Below are 17671 nucleotides of genomic sequence, written 5' to 3'. Positions count from 1 at the left end.
AAGCCTCGGTGATGATGATGTGCCAGTTAGGGTGGTTAAAAGCAGTACCACGGATGTGTTTAGACTTAACAAATACTTCGCTTCGAGTACACATCTGACATCTTTGTGCCCCCTGAGCCATCAGTGTTATAGGGATTTCTTCTTAAGTCGTCTGTTTGCTTTATTTTCTGCTCTTACCGCATTGATCTGTTTCTGATCTATTCCAGTGTCACAGACAATCTCGAAAGGCTCCATATGGTATATTGTTTTGTGTAGTCCTTTGCTTTCTTTTCATATCCCAGCATTACCCAGTCTTCCCCTGCCTCTTTCAGCCTCCTCCACCCTCTCCCTGACTCCGTCAGCTTGAATCAGTCTTTTCTAACCTCTCCTTCGCCCTCTCAGCCCTTTCAAGTCTCTCTCTCTCTCTCCATCTTTCCCCGCCTCTCATAGCCTCTTCCAGCTTATCCCGCCTCCCCCAACCTTTCCCTACTTCTTCCAGTCTCTCCAAAGCTCATCCATCTTCTTCTAGCTTTTTCCAGTCTCTCCAGGCTTTTCCCAGGCTTTCCTTCACTTTTCCAGTTTCTTGTCTCTCCCATCTTTTCCCCAACTATTTCTGTTTCTTGTGACTCTACATTGACTCTCTCATCCTCTTTACGCCTCATCCACCGTCTTTTCGCCTCTTCCTTTCTCCTGTGATGTCTTTCTTCCTCTTTCTGCCTCTCATAACTTCTCTTTTCCTCTCCCTGCCTCTCCTAGCCTCTCTTCAGCTTCTCTCTTAATCTCTACATGCCTTTATCAGCTTCTTCGCAACCTCTCCTGTTTTCTCCCTGCCTCTCATGGTCTCTCCTAACTTCTACCAGACCCTTATAGACTCTTCCAGCCTCTCTCTCTCTCTCTCTCTGTTTTTTCTTCTTCGCCCTCCTTCTCCCAGCCTCAACCAGCCTCTCCTAGACCCACCTAGCCTTTCTATGCCTTCATCCCTCATGTTTATGACGATCATTCTTCGAAACCCGCATTCCTCTCGCAGAAACAGGGCGCAGAATAATAGACGAGTAGCCCAATAATAACAAAGAAATCAGTAGGCCTTAATCAGGCTCAGTGGTGCATCTATGTTGCCTCAGTTTACATGTGTTCTCGGTCATAAATTGTCCAAAACTCTTTGGAGACATTCGTTACCATCAGTACTATATTTGGACATCCTAAGATAAGAGATAACAAAGACTGATAGAAAACACGTTACCCTCTGTACTGTATTTGTACAGTTTAAGATAAGAGACAACAAAGACTGATAGATTACATGTTCTCTGGTACAACAGTCGAAATTCTCGGCTTGACTCTTTCGTTGTTTTTCCAACATTTTCAATTCATAAAGAAAGATATTAGCGCTTCATCACCTTCCACATTCCTTCAAAAATCTTGACACAAATGTATCCCTCCATCACTTAATAATCAAGATGCATTTGTAGATTACGTCTATCGCTGGAATGCGAAGACTCGTTCAGAATGTTAAATACATTCTCCCGCAATGCCTCCTGAAGATACTGGTCAAGGTAGTCATTCATGTAACACAGCCTTCATTAAATTCTTATCAGCTTGTTTGACATCACGGTTCACCTAAGGACAAAGCCTGCAGAAAATCAGGGAGGAGCAGTGGAGGATATCTCAAACTTTCCATAACCTGTAGATTGAGGATTCGAACCGGTGTTAAGAAGGCGTAACTGAGCATTGGAATGATATAAGCGCTTGTTGTATACAAACATCCAGAGCCAAACACAGACATACACACACAAGACTTGTCACAAATTTAGGGTTATGAGACGGAGCAACAGAAGTGTAAAACTCACTCCCCTAAGACGTAGATAGTAATCACACACACACACACACACGCACACACATGTAATGTAATGCTTCAGTCAGTTTATGTGGTAGATGAAGAAATGAAATGATCAGAGAGGAAACCAGAGGTAAGGAAAAGCGGGAACATAAGCTGGAAAATGGAGTTCTGTAGTTTTAATCCAGATTATATCATTATGGCAAGTTGTGTGAAGTTCATAGTGCAATTGGAGGTGGATGGGAATGCATAGAGAAAACAAAAAACATATCTGTTGGTTTTGTGTATCTAAGATCGATATCAATGTCCAGCCTAAGGTCCTTGTCTTCAACCATTGTGAATGAATTATGTCTTTTATATTCATACGTTGTATTGTCCCACATTAATTTTCATTTGCAGTATAGATGATATTGTAAGCGTTTAACACGTTTTCGGCATTGCATCGTCGGCACTTTGGAGCGTTTCTTTACCGTCAATCTGGTCTCCAGATCGTCACTAAAAAAAAAAAAAATGTTTATAAAGATCATTATTAATAAACATTGTAAAGAGAAGTGATACCCTCCCTTATGTACCCCATTCTCCTATTCCAAGCCAGTCTGGTGCATCATGATATGATACAACCTCTTGTTTTCTGTCTGTAACATAATTGTGTCACGACCATGAAATTTTAGTAACAGTTGCTTTCTGTTAGTAAACCAATTATAAATCCATTTATATCTGTCTTTTGACAACATTCTCCCATGTGGGACCTATTTATCGGTGGCTTTCTGAAAGACTAAGTAAAGCACATCTTGTCCCAGATACACACACACACACACGAGATTACAAAAAGAAAATAAAGCTCCAGTAAGTTGGTCAAGCGAATCTCTCATAATGAAATTCGTGTTGGTAATTCGTTATAAAATTGACACGTTCCAAAAAAAGGGCGACACGCTTATCCTTAATGAGGGTGTCCATCATTTTTCCCCATTACTGAGATGAGGTTTATTAGGCGGTAATTTAATGAATGTTTCTTATCTCTCGTTTCAAATATTGGTGTGATATTTTTAGGCCCTTAATCGCCGGGCGCTTATTCCTCATTTCGTGATTTCTTTTTAGTCACCGGATATATCACATGTTTAGGGATCTCTTTAAAGACTTTAAGGTATGGGTTCTTTTTACGGGAAGTAGTTAGGGAAGGATAAAGAATATAGAGGAGGTGTGGTTTAGCGAAAGATGTTATAGAGCAAAAGAGCTCAAGGATGTACTGTGAGGAAAGAGTGACACTGAAGACAGCCGTCTTTTAAAAGGTATAGAGCAAGGAATGAGGATAAGAAAAGAGGACAGAGAACCTTTGAGAAGAATACTGTGAACAAGGGAGAAAATAAATAATCGAACCATCAATTCATGAAGAGTAAATTGTCGGCTAATCAAGTTATGGGATTCACAGGGAAGCGTTGTAGAAGATGATGTAAATATGCCTCCAAGACCCAGTTTCTACCCATCTTTCTATCGTAAACTGCTCGCAACTCTCGTCTCTCCTTTGTTTCAGGCTAACTTCAAAACTTGACCTGCTTGCCCTACACCGTAATGTTGGTTCACTTTCCATCCTCTCTTGGTATTACTTTGGTATTTGCTCCAGAGAGCTGGCTGCTTGTGTGCCCCCACCACTAGGTAGATCACGCGACACTCGGCAATTTGGTGCGTCACATGATTACAGTGTGGTCGTTGGCAATTCAGGGGTGGGCTGTCTTGACATCTGTTTCTTTCCTTACAACTAGAAGCTTTGGCACTCTCTACCTTCTCATGTCTTTCCCAGCAACTGTGACCTGACACATTTCGAAAGACAGGTTTACCACTTTCTCCAAAATTCGTATATGCTTTCCTTCTCATAATTCTCTCAATTTTTCAATCAAAGCACGGCCATGATGTGGACTTTTGTCCATGACTGAAGCCTCAAATCAATAACAAAAAAATAATGCAAGAAGGTGAATGACAAATACAAAAATACTTTCACAATGGATGACACCACAGCGCCGTCATCCATGAGATGGATCGGAGAGAAGGTCTTGCAAAGCAATGAAATTCTATAAACTAAGAGAAAGACTGCCCAAAAAGGATTTGACCCATATAAAACTCGTTTTCCTGATAAGCTTGGCAGGACACTTGAAATATTGTTGAAGAAGTCGCTGGAGGAAGGTAAAGTGCCATGGAAGTGGAAGAGGTCAAATGTCAAACCTATCTTCATAGAAAGGACAGCGGAAGGCTGTGCTAAACTAAAGACCAGTCCCTCAAACAAGTTTGGTCTGTTAAACACAGGAAAAGATATCTAGAGGACAAATGGATGACTTCTTACAAAGGAGAAACTACCTGTACCTAAACGAGACAACATCCACGCAGAAAATGGTCATGCGTAACGAACCTCTTAGACTTCTATGAGAGAGTAAGCTTCACTGAAGAGAAGGCTGGATGTTTTGCATGTGTCTGCATTGCCATAAACAATTTGACGCTGTACCTTTCCGTAGCTTTCTCCTGGTTGCTTCAAATGCCCCAGTTCTGTCCCGTGACAGCACGTTTCCCCCTAAATACTACGTCGCTCGAATTCGCTCTATTGCACGCACACTCCTCCCCTTCCTGCATGTTCAAGCCTCAGTAGCTCAAAGTATTTATCAGTCCATCCTTCCATCTCGCATTTGGTCTGCCCCTTTTTCTTTGTTCCTTTCACTTCTCACACGTATACCCTCTTAATAAGCTTTTCCTCACTTATCCTCTCCATATGTCAAAACAATTTCAGCTCACACCCCTCTTCAGTTTTCACAATTATATTCCTTCTCACCACATCTATTTCTTACCTTATCATTTCCTACTCCTCACACCAGATATTGTCCATAAACATTTCATTTCCAACACATTCACCCTCCTCTGATCTTTTCTATCCGTAGCCCATGCCTCGCGTCCATATAACACCGTCAGCACTATACTATCAAACATACCCATCTTTTCCCTCACAGACAGAGACATTTCTCTTTACACACTCCTCCAAGCACCCAGGACCGTCACTTCTTCACCCACACTGTGGCTAGCCTCAGCTCTCATTGCTCTATCCGCTACCATACGCACTTTCATTATCAAAAACACTCCGCTTCCTCTGAGTTCTCTCCACTCAAACTGTAACTAACCTGTCTTTCTCCCTGCCACGCTAAATAAACTTATTCACATTGGCTTTCAATTTTCTCCACTCACGCACTCTCCCAAATTCAGATACCAGCACAGCAGTTTCTAATTCCAGTTTTCCACTAAATCCGTGTCATCAGCAAACAGCAATTTGCCTCTCAGGCCTCCTCACCCCCAACAGACTGCAGACCCCACACCTCTTTCCAACACCCCCACATTTACTTCTCTCATCATTCCATCCATCCATAACCATTAAACAGCCATGATGACATCACACACTCCTGCCGCACACCCACCTTCACCAGGAGCCACTAACCTTCCTATCTTTCTACCTGCACACACGCTTTACTCTTCCATATTAACTCATTGCTTCTAAGAGCTTTCCTCTCATACCATATATTCGTAATACCTTACACAAGGAATCTCTAGAAACCCTATCATACGTTTTTTTTTCCAGATCCATAAGTGCCGTATACAAATATTTCTCTTTTTCTATGTATTTTCACACATATTCTTGAAAAGAAACACCTGATCCACACATCCCTCTCCCAGACTTCATTCTAGTAAATCATCTGCCATCTGATACATCAGTGGAGACAATTAGTTCTACTCCGACGATTAGAAATATTAAAAGAAACAGACAAATACTGGTTTAATCCATGTAGATAAATTCCCCCGTCAGCCACACCTTGGCTATATCAGAGAAGGTCTAATGCAAGACGCTCGTTTGACAAAAGAGGACCAGTTTTTACTAGTCTAAACAAATCCTGGGGCGTTAAGATCAGTCGTGTTGATCAGTCCGTGTGTCCTCTTGTTTAGAAATACAATGGTTTATTTGTAGAGCTCCAGTGTTATTGCCTGTTTGGCGGAGGTTATTGCCGATGATAAGCTGGAGGTTCCAGTAGGCTGGCAGACAGGCACGGGGCCTGCTCTGTGTTCGAGGTGACAAGCAACGTTTCTTCTTTTTCTTTTTTTTAGAATCAACGTGTAACTGTACGGCCACTATTACTAAGGAGAACGGAAAGACAATACTTTGAAGATCTGGTGAGGTTATTCGTGTGCTCTTTCCAGCATCTGTTATCGTTCAAAGTGACACTGAAAAGTTTTGTGAATTTAAACACCCAGAGGAAGAGGGATTTTAGAGAGACAGTGGTAAGGAGGACATGGTGGGAAGCAGGGTAATGATGTACTGTCAACAAAACAGCATCGATATATGTGCCATGTTTTACATTTGAAACTCAAGACGAAGAGCTTTCATATATGAAGTCTCCTGGATCGAGTCATATATTAGTATGGCTACACTTCTTATTTGATAGTGATACTGCACTAGATGGGAACACCATGAAAGCTAAAGCAATGAAAGAGGTTATTTCCAAGAGCCACAGCGAGACGACATTCCTTTTCCTTTGGCAAGGACGAGACAACCAGTCAATCCTCATGATGAGGTCTGGAGTATATGCTCCCCATCGAGGTTTGATGTCCATATATCTATACCCAGGTAGTATCATCTCTCTCTCTCTCTCTCTCTCTCTCTCTCTCTCTCTCTCTCTCTCTCTCTCTCTCTCTCTGTCATCGGTAGTGTGGTAGATGTTTAGGCAGCCACCGACCAGGGAGGTATATTAACCGATGTTCTCCGCCTGGTCAATGACGGCTACGTAGAATGCCACCCTTTTTGGTATATACAGCTCTTTTCCTTGTCTGCTCCACCCTCTCACACATAATTCTTGGCAGGACGTACCTGGCATGCCCCCTCGTTCCTTGAAGAAGAAGCAGAGAGTTGTCATGAATAGGGTATCATCATTGCTATCACCTGTTACTAATGGGGGTCCCCCAGGGGTCCATCCTTGGGCCTATACTCTTCATCATCTGTATCATTGAATATTGACGTACGGCTAAATAACTTAGTGTCCAATATATACCCTAGCCTGAGCCAGGTACCCACTTTATAGACCAACCTTTAAGAGTGGATGAACATCTGGTTAGATTGTGGACCCACTACCGCAACCTGGATTCGAACCTATGCGCTTGACACTGGCCAACTGGGATATGCGTCACGGTTGGGAACTCTCACCGCGGCACTACGGAGGACCATAACGCATATCATTCTTTAATCTTGCAGTGTTCAGGTGACCAACAGCCTTTTATTTTTAGGGTCTTGAGTGCTCCCTCTGCAGTAAACGGCCGCTGCGTTTCATCAGTATCTTATGACCACCTTAGAACTCAATTGGTATGGTCTATTATCATGTGACGTGTATAATCCGAGAATCATTTTAGATAATGTGGGGAAAAGACCTTACTTCAAGGATACTCAAGTTGAACTTCGATTTATTGTTCTTCATCCCTTATATTCCGTGCTCTTGGATCTCCTTTGTTGTTCCTTCCTACTTGTTACCTGTCCTAGTGCACGTTCGCTCAAGCCAAACACTGTGCTTTTAAGGCAGGAATAATTTCATCAATTGTTTCTTTACCAAGTGAGTCGACAGGAGCTTGACATATATACATGTAGGTCAGGTGCACAAAACTCTGTGTGGCATTGTGAACTGATCCATGAAAACGATAATGGTGTCAGAATATATTTTACCTCCAATTATTCTGATCAAGTTATGGAGGTTTAACCATCAGGAACCAAAGGAAATTATTGTAACATAAAAATTGAATTTGGTTCAGTCTTTTCCACAGCACATCTCCATGGTACCTGAACCTGACACCCATGGTAAAATCAATTACGCCCTCTAATTCAAAACGCCAGCCAATGTAGCCAGCTGACACTCAGTCATCTTGCTGACAGTAACGTATTCTCATAATGCAAACTCCTCAGAATATAGTTAACTAACAGTGTACATCGTTCACAATATAGCTTACTCACAGCATAGCCTCCCATACTGTGGCCAAATTGACAATATAGCTTATTAAAAGTGCAGTCTGTCCACACTATAGCTCACTCACAACGTAGCTTTCTCATATGACAGATTGAACCGTTGCTCTTTATCAAGGGCGAAGCTCCCCAACGCCCAGCCTGGGTGGATCAAGTTGAACAGAGTTTTACTCATGCACGGCACAAAGAGGCGCCATGCGAAACCCTGGGAACTCCCTCCCCTTGACCCGAGCCCCACAGTTTCCGCTGAGGGGACTTGTTCACATTCAGCCCATCCCCGGATACCATCAGAAAGCTGCTTACTGGAGGTCTCCTGTGGTGACAAGAGCGATGACATCAGAGATCTCGTGCTTCTGAAAGCAACAGGGACAAAATGATACGGAGGTGAGGAATGAACCCATGGTACCCTTGAGCATTGGTGTAAGACGAGAAATATGCTCTCTCGCTCTCTCTCTCTCTCTCTCTCTCTCTCTCTCTCTCTCTCTCTCTCTCTCTCTCTCTCTCTCTCTCTCTCTGATATATCTGTATATATACATTATACATGCGTCCTGCCAGAATCCCTCCCGAGTGGTATGACACAGAGAATTCTAATTCCAGTTGACGTAAAATAACAAGAAAGTGAGTAACGAAGTCCTGGCAGCCTTGATCGCCGGGGTTAAGAAGAGAAATATGATTCTCTTTGATCGATCTGAACATATACATGCGTCCTGCCAGACCCCTGAGTGGTCTGGTACTGCGGGCACCTCTGATCCCAGGGAACACTATAAGAGAATAATGATGGAAGTTGTGGTGTTACACGATGCTTGGTGGGTGATAAGAGGCAGGGATCACAGGGTTATCGGTAGGGCCTCCCACCCAGCGCAGGCGTTAAAGAGGTACTGAGCCTCGGCATATACCACAAGCAGAACCCTTGTCTCCTTAGGTCCTGGATAACTTTACCAGCAGGCAGACTCATTACTGTGTTGTCTAACTCTCCCAGTGGTGTGTTGTCACTGTACAGAAAAGGAACTTGGATAGATTTAGGGAATATAAAATCATGTGTCTTCTGTCAACACCAAGCAGGCGAATAGTTAATTTCACGTGTCTAGCAGGAGGGCCAGGATTTAGATGCCTGCACGTGTTGCATAGAGGAGTGTAGAGAATGTTGTAGATAGAGAAAAAAATTCTGCTGAGAAGGTTGCGAGCAGATACTGTAGGAATCTAAAGAGTATTCCCTTTTAATTGGTTAGTTAGAGGAGAGGAAGAGATGGAGCAGGGGAGGGATAGTTTGAAATAGAAGAGAAGACCAAAGTGTGTGCAGATGTATAAGTTTTTCTTCATGCATGTGGATGATTATCTGAAAGCGTGCTTTTGAAGCCCTATTATATACCCTCGGCAGATTAAAGGTGTGTATGTATTAGCGTTTTTTTTTGTTTTTTTTTGGTTTGTGGAGGGAGACTCACTACGGTAAGTTAAACATAGTTCACTGTGTACATCGATGGATGACTGGAGCCTCCCTGAGTGCTTTGAGGCTTCGAGGGAACCAAGGATGTTCTATGTCTATACTGTTGTCCAGATCACAGATTGTCTGTAGTTTGAATCATCTTTGTCTTCAAGTCTCTGCCAAACTATTTGACTGCATCTCTTGGGCATGAACTGATTAGTTTAATCTATAATCGTATTTGCTGTTATACCTTGTGTTCAACGAAGGGCTCTTTTACCTGTGTGACGAATCTTATAGCCTTATTTTGCATCGTCTGTAAGTTCATTGTTGGTGATTTAGAGGCGAGGAACGTTGTTATAGGTGAGTAAGTTAGGGCAGGTATTAACATGGTCGCAACCATATGTACTTTTCGGTTCTCTGGAAGGTGCCGCTTTCCCTTGTGCAAATCTCTTGTTACTATGATCTATTATCAAACCCTTTGATGTAACTGGGTGACCCAGGATTCTGCAGCTCTTCGTATGCCTTATCTGTTTACCTTCTCTGATTATGTCGTTGGGTTTATCATCCCTGGTGCGACTATAGTAAATTTGTTTATTTTTATTTATATCTTCCAATCCCTTTCGACTTTGCTTCGTCTGGTTGCCTCTAATTGTACTAGACGAACATGTTCTGGAAGTGAGTAGTTCGAAACTACTATTTGCGCGGCGTCATCAGCATAGAAGATGTCCATGTTCATGTCACCAACTGGTGTGGGTATGTCAGTGGTAGAAGCTATGAATAGTGTTGGCGATAAGTCGCTGCCCTGTGGAACCCCGCTGAAGTTGCAGGGTTAATGAGGATTTCCGCAGCGCGTTGGTCTCAGAAAGTTACACAGCATCCTTTCTCTGATCACAGCATGCTTGATTGTAGTCATTTATACTGTAGGTCGATTGTCCACAATTCGTCAAAGGCTTTGTTCACGTCTTTTTGTATAACTGTACCTCTTCAAGGTCGGCGGTGCTGGGGAGATTTTTGTCGATTGTTTCACTAAATAAGTTCCAGGTAGCTTTCTGGGCAGCCAAACGTTGTGTACTGGGAATGAGGAGGATTGGAGCGGCTGAGACAGTGGTTATCATGGGAATATGATCGCTGGCTGTGAGGTTACCCTGTCTGATGTGGATATTCTGGTAGGTTTTGCCATTTCCAAGAACTATATCTGGTGTGGTCATGGCTGAGTGACCTATAAAGTGTTGAGAAATTCGGCTACAGGTGTTGAGAGCCGAAATATTTGATTAGTTTTAGATTCCTGCTTGTGGTGTTTGTGGTAGAATATCCGAAGATTGTATACCTAGCGTTAAGATCACCGATGATATAGATTGGGTCTGGTATCCTAAGGATCTTGTAGCAATATGGTTACATAAGACACACCCCCGCCAAGGGACGGTGTAGGTTGTAGCGATAAAGAGTAATGGTTATTTCTTAGTTTTAGTTGAAGTAACCATAGTCCCCCTTCCTAATCTCTCTCTCTCTCTCTCTCTCTCTCTCTCTCTGGCATGTTTCAGAGAGAAAGTTGAGTGGGAGACAAAAGAAAATCGAAGACAAACCAATCATAAAAGACGGATTTCCATCTGGAGTTAAACGAAGGTTTTGCGATAAGGATCATACATACAGACGACGCTGGTCTGGTGTGGATTAGGAAGGAGAGAGAGAGAGAGAGAGAGAGAGAGAGAGAGAGAGAGAGAGAGAGAGAGAGACAGACAGACAGACAGACAGACAGAAAGAAAGAGCAAAGGAGGGTCTAGTCCCCTTTGGTGAAAGAAAACATAGAATTCCTTGTGATGTTGGAAATCAGGAGGCCTTTTGAAATCATTACCTTCTACCAAAGATGGCAAATAGGTCGAATCAAATAACATTACTAGCGCACAGTTCCCTCCGAAGATCGGAAGATCCCGATCGACCATTTAATGGGAATGATAATGAGAAGGACAGGCCGGAATGTTGGGGAAACATGAAGGGGGAGCAATGGGAAGGCTTTCATCCTATGGGACTTTGTCTATCACGAAATAAACTAGGACGCCTTTGATCTCCACGAGGGTCAGGCCGTATTTAGTTTCAATTTCCTAGAATGTCTGCCACTTTCTGTTTGAAGTCACCATCAGAGCTAAACTTACTTTTCACTCACGACAGCCCTGTAATTGAAAACATCACTTAAAGATCTCCACATATATAGAAGGATATCACTTACTTCTCGAGGTGGGCCTATATAGTGAGGGTGAAAGTATTTGAAAAAAAAAAAAAAAGAATTCAGAATAGTATGAAGTACAAATATAGAAATTACGAAGGCTTCAATCACAACCAATCCACTTCAGCCACTATTACCCTGAAGTCCACACCACAGTTCTAACCTCCACACCACCTTACCATTCATTTCCACCGCAACTCCTCCCACACCACCACCACAATATTCATCGCTAACGTGCCTCCTGCACCAGCATTAGACAAATTTCCTCCTCCCCAGCACAGCTGTTGTATCCCTCATCACCAACGCATTCTTCAGCACTATTGAGAAAAACTCTTAGGTTGCTCACACAGTACTCATTACCAACACAACGCTCATCTCCAACACAAAACTTATCTCCAACACAATACTCACCACCCGTACAATACTTGTCACTATCAAAATATTCTTCACCAGCATGATACTCATCTCCCAGACAACATTCATTATCAGTGCAATTTTCATCAAGAACAAAACACTCATCACCAACACAATACTCCTCTCCACCACAACACTCATCACCAGTACAATACTTCTCACCAACACAACGCTCATCACCAACACAATACTCCTCTCCACCACAACACTCATCACCAACACAATACTCCTCTCCACCACAACACTCATCACCAGTACAATACTTCTCACCAACACAACGCTCATCACCAACACGATACTCCTCTCCACCACAACACTCATCACCAACACAATACTCCTCTCCACCACAACACTCATCACCAACACAATACTCCTCTCCACCACAACACTCATCACCAACACAATACTCCTCTCCACCACAACACTCATCACCAGTACAATACTTCTCACCAACACAACGCTCATCACCAACACAGTTTCTGCATGAAGAAGAAAACTCCCACGCCAACAACAAAATACTCATCACCAATACAATTCATGAATCACCAACACAACTCCTACAACACCAACACAATCCCTCAACCATCAAATCAACTCCCTCAGCGCCGAGCCGCAAAATGTGCAAGGAATGGAAAATTAATTTCCAGAAAGAGGAAATGTATTTCGAGTTTACACATCTCTCTCGTGAGAACACTTCTTGGGGTATTGTTCTGAGTTTACACCTGTGACGTCAAAAGGAATGATGTGGAGAGCTGTTTATGCCCTTGTGTGTGTGTGTGTGTGTGTGTGTGTGTGTGTGTGTGTATGTATGTATATATGTAAGTATGTGTGTGTGCGTATGTGTGTGTGTATGTATGTGTGTGTGTGTGTGTGTGTGTGTATGTGTGTATGTATGTATATATGTAAGTATGTGTGTGTGCGTATGTGTGTGTGTATGTATGTATGTGTGTGTGTGTGTGTGTGTGTGTGTGTGTGTGTGTGTGTGTGTGTGTAATTCTAGCTTCATTATGATAATCAAGTTCTCTGTTAATAACGTGGAAGCCTTACATTTGTGGAATCGCATCTCATTACTTGAATTTCTCAGACAAGCTTTTGAATTTGCCTTTATTGTCAGTACATCATCTAAGGCCAATAATATCCGTATATGATATTGTCATATTTCAGGGCTGCTGTGTATAGAGACACCCACTGTTATCTTTGATGAATTTCTTCTTGCTTCTGTCTGGAGTGTTATCAGTGACATTATGGCGTGGGTTGTCAGTGTCCGTACTCCAGCATGCTATATCAGAATCTTCCAGTATAATTTGATCTTACATACCCAGAACCTCAAAGATCTTTTCGCTTCAAAGAAGTTCCGTCTGTCCTTACAACTGAGTGTAGCGTAGACGCGAAGATTCATTAAACTCCTGGTCCTGGGGTTGTATTATTATTATTATTATCATTATTATCATTATTATTATTATTATTATTATTACTATATATATATATATATATATATATATATTATATATATATATATATATATATATATATATATATATATATATATCCGCAACATTCGTGTTGGAGCTGAATCCTACATGCATAACCCAAGCCTCCTCGAGCAAACAGGAAAAGGATAAATATAAAAAAAAAAGCATTTAAATATGTACCTCAGATCAAAGTCAACCCGATTAGATTTGTTATCTTATCCCTTTGCATCTTCCTAGGTATCACATCACCATTACTTCCAAAGGGATTTAGTTTTCTGGTCTGGAGTTATTTTGCTTTGGATTTAATATCATGTGTGCACCTGCATTAAATGTCGCAGAATATCCCGGGATTTGCGACCTGCTCCTTAACAGGTCTGTAATATCGCCATTCCAGCGAGATAAGCGCAGCTGGGCCCACGTAAGATGCAGTTACGTATAATTTGCAAGGCTGGTTAGACTGTGATGCTGTGCACAGGTTAAAGCGAAAACTCTTAAACATTATATATATATATATATATATATATATATATATATATATATATATATATATATATATATATTTTTTTTTTTTTTTTTTTTTCTTTCATACTATTCGCCATTTCCCGCGTTAGCGAGGTAGCGTTAAGAACAGAGGACAGGGCCTTTGAGGGAAATCCTCACCTGGCCCCCTTCTCTGTTCCTTCTTTTGGAAAATTAGAAATAAAAAAAGGGAGAGGGGAGGATTTCCAGCCCCCCGCTCCCTCCCCTTTTAGTCGCCTTCTACGACACGCAGGGAATACGTGGGAAGTATTATATATATATATATATATATATATATATATATATATATATATATATATATATATATATATATATATGGGCTTAGACAGTAGTAGTCCCGGCCCCCTCACACGACCTTTCCCTCTCTAACAGACCTGCCTCTGTTTCAAATCAAAATATCAACATTCGAACTCTTTCTTGTAACCTCTCTTCTGTTTCTCGCCATCTGTCTAGTACCTCTCCTAATATCCTGCTTCTCTGTGAGACCCAGTTGTTTAATGATGTTCCCCATGGCCCCTTTTTCATATCCATCTATAATCTCCACACACCATTCCGGTTCAGAGTTGGTTAATCTCCACTCATGATTCCGGTTCAGAGGTGGTGTCTGTACTTATTCCGACATTAACACAACTATGGCATGCCCCGAGGACCTTGAGTCCCACAATTTTTATGCTACCCGGCTCAAGGTCTGTTTCCCAGCCACCACTATATTCTATCATTCCGCCCTCTACCGTCCTAATAGTACAAATCTTATAAATGTCTACGACTATCTAAACCCTTACTGTCTGGACTTCCCACTAGAAAGAGGATAGTTATCAAGCATAGAAATAGATCCATGCTGCTACATTCATCAGTTTCTTTATCTAATATATCTAATCCATTATCAACGTGCTGCAATGATAATTGCACAAGGCTTCTTTGGAGCGTAGTTTAATATGGTATAGGAAGGAAATAAAACTAAGGATTGTAAGTGTAATGCACACTTAAAGGGAGGACAAGATGTGACATAAAACATCAGGATATAAACACCAAAGGAATTCTATGCCAAAAGCATGAAAACAAACATTATGACATCCTAAATTGTTAATGATAATGTACTATTAGATTTCATGGCATGACGTTAAGTAAGATATAAACGTCAAGTTCTGAAATTATGCTAAACAAAAAATCTGACCAATTCCATTCACAAGCTTTTTATGTATAACGGCCCTTACAGTGTGAAGGAGAGAGAGAGAGAGAGAGAGAGAGAGAGAGAGAGAGAGAGAGAGAGAGAGAGAGAGAGAGAGAATTTGAGGGGACACTTAAGAATATAAATCAGTGATACAAGGAAATCTGAATGGGGCAAGGACAAGGACGTAAAGGGAAGAGGATAACTTAACAGATACTTAACGAATTGATATAAGTGAAATATTCGTCATCATTTAACTTTTCTGTCTAAATACAAAACCTACCAAGAATACACGCGAAAAATCACATCTTATAATGATCATAATTGAACAACGTGGCCATATGCCTCCTAATGGTCTCTCTATCTGGGGAGTTCACGGGTTTATTATATCTCTTATTTATCCTAAATGGTCGCCCAATTTGCTCGCCGGTGAACAATGGAAAGCTTATGTTAGGTTTCTCTAGTTCAAGGCACTCTACAGGTGCAACTTACATACTTCTACGCTACTATATGAAAAATTTATCAGTAATATTAGATTAATTCTGACCTTAAATCAACAGCAGAGTGATTAACTCCGATGTTGTGTAACAATTTTCTTTTGAGAGAAAACTAACATATTCTAGGTAACATAACTTCATGTAGAATAAATTCTTAGGTAAAGTAATTGTAGCTGCGCTAGGCTCCTGTGTGTTTCCACTCTCGAGGCGGAGTTCCGATCTCACTTATTAGGATTTAAACATATTCTTTGGAAGTGCACAATGTTATGCACTTATTCCCGTATCGCCTGTCCTCCGAGCTGGCCAGAGAGCTCGGTTGAAAGTCTAATTTATTTGCTGAGTGTTAGGACTGGCTCCTCTGAGACCACGTCCCCTATAGCAGCACAAACTAGCGGAAATTTGATTACGATTGAATAGGTCAGTTTTTAAGCACTCGGCAGCCTAGCCTTAGTGTTATAGTCTCCCGCCGCTCCCCGATATATATATATATATATATATATATATATATATATATATATATATATATATATATATATATATATATAGTTCAATATTTGATAGAAAAAAAGCCAAGCGAATGAAATTCTTTGATCCCTTAATGGTGTAGGAGTGAGTGTACATCCTAAGATATGACTGATAAGACATTAATGGTCGCGCTGGTGATGAATGAACTCACTGGACGGAGGAGGAGGAGTAGCAGGTGGCGTGATGGGCAGGAGATACAGTCCGGCCAGCCACAGGTGAAGGGGCTGGCTGGGTGACTGGCTGACCAGGGAAGGAGTGTGGCCTTGCTCACACGGGGAAAGTTGAGGGCGCATGTTGGTGCAGATATTAATGATCATTTCTTAACTGCTATGGGTTAGGTTCACGGTAGAAATATATGACGACTTTGTGTGTGTGTGTGTGTGTGTGTGTGTGTGTGTGTGCTCTTTCCATCTAACTTATGATGGAGACTGGATTTATTGGCATAGATTATTGAATCCAGTTCTAGGCAATAAAGAAGGTTCAGAAGTCATCACTGATGGGTGATGGAGAACAGTGTTAAGCAACACACACACACACACACACACACACACACACACACACACATATATATATATATATATATATATATATATATATATATATATATATATACCCTGAGTGAATAGAGTGAAAGGGGTTGTGACAGGTGGACATAACTAGAAGAATAAAAAGGGTAAAAGTTCGTGGAACTTGACTCCTGAAAGTGACCTCTGTTTAACACCTGCCAATTTTTTTTTCCCCCTCCCTTGGCATCAGGCGTTGAATGCAGAGGGAGTGACTGTCACAAGCTAACCTTTGTGCTACATGTCTGACATTGGGCGAGTGAGAGGACTGTATATGTTTACTTTAAGATCAACAGTGGCTGTTAAGGAAAACATTAGTAGATTTTTTTTCCCTCTGCTTTTGTCTGTTTCTTAGAGAAGTGCTCTTGGTACTAACTCCTAGACGAGAAGGATGAACGATGGCATAAAGAGGAAGGCTCATGAAATGCCAGGATTACAAGAGAATGATGCCATGTATGACATATTGTCATGATATATGATAGAGGAGTCATACATATTCCTCCATGGGAGTCTTACTTTAGGTATAGTTTGTCTGTTGTGGGTGCTTAAAGCGGGTTTTCCCCACTTCCTCCAAAGCTTTTAAACTATTTTTCTTCTTCTGTCCAAGCTTCTCTATGTCTTAAGCTCTTTCCATACTTCATTCAAGACCTGGTCTCGATCGAAGAGGATCTTTTGTTTGTGACTGGAACCTTCGTCTTGCAGATGACAGATAACAAAGCTAAAAGTATTGTTGGTCTAGTGATGATGTGAGATGGACAGTGAGGATGATTACCAAATAGACTGAGAAAACACGAGTATGCTGTGTGTCAGAGAAAAGTGAAAGCAACTGTAAGATAAAACAAACACTTACGGAGATGACCATTAAAACACGACAGGAAACGAAAACGTGAAAGTGCATTCGATGGTGTGCGAACATTTTTGAAACATGTCTGTTTGATACGTGTAAAAAGATGATATTACAAAAGAGGTAGGCGGAAAATTAGTGGTATTTATGAACGTTCATTATAGCA

The 17671-nt window shown here is 41.4% G+C and overlaps 1 long non-coding RNA gene across 2 annotated transcripts in view; it reads left to right on the top strand.

Annotated features, from left to right (window-relative positions):
• LOC139750095 (uncharacterized) overlaps positions 1-13306 on the top strand; it is a 108202-nt gene extending 94896 nt beyond the window's left edge. For both annotated transcript variants that reach the window (XR_011713078.1, XR_011713077.1), the window contains 2 exons: positions 7933-8222; positions 13061-13306. This is a non-coding gene — a long non-coding RNA (uncharacterized lncRNA). The remainder of the gene's footprint in view (positions 1-7932; positions 8223-13060) is intronic.
• Positions 13307-17671: the final 4365 nt, after the last annotated feature.

This window comes from Panulirus ornatus, chromosome 9, assembly GCF_036320965.1.
Source record: "Panulirus ornatus isolate Po-2019 chromosome 9, ASM3632096v1, whole genome shotgun sequence".
NCBI lineage: Eukaryota > Metazoa > Arthropoda > Malacostraca > Decapoda > Palinuridae > Panulirus > Panulirus ornatus.
This window is presented reverse-complemented; position numbering and strand designations above follow the sequence as displayed.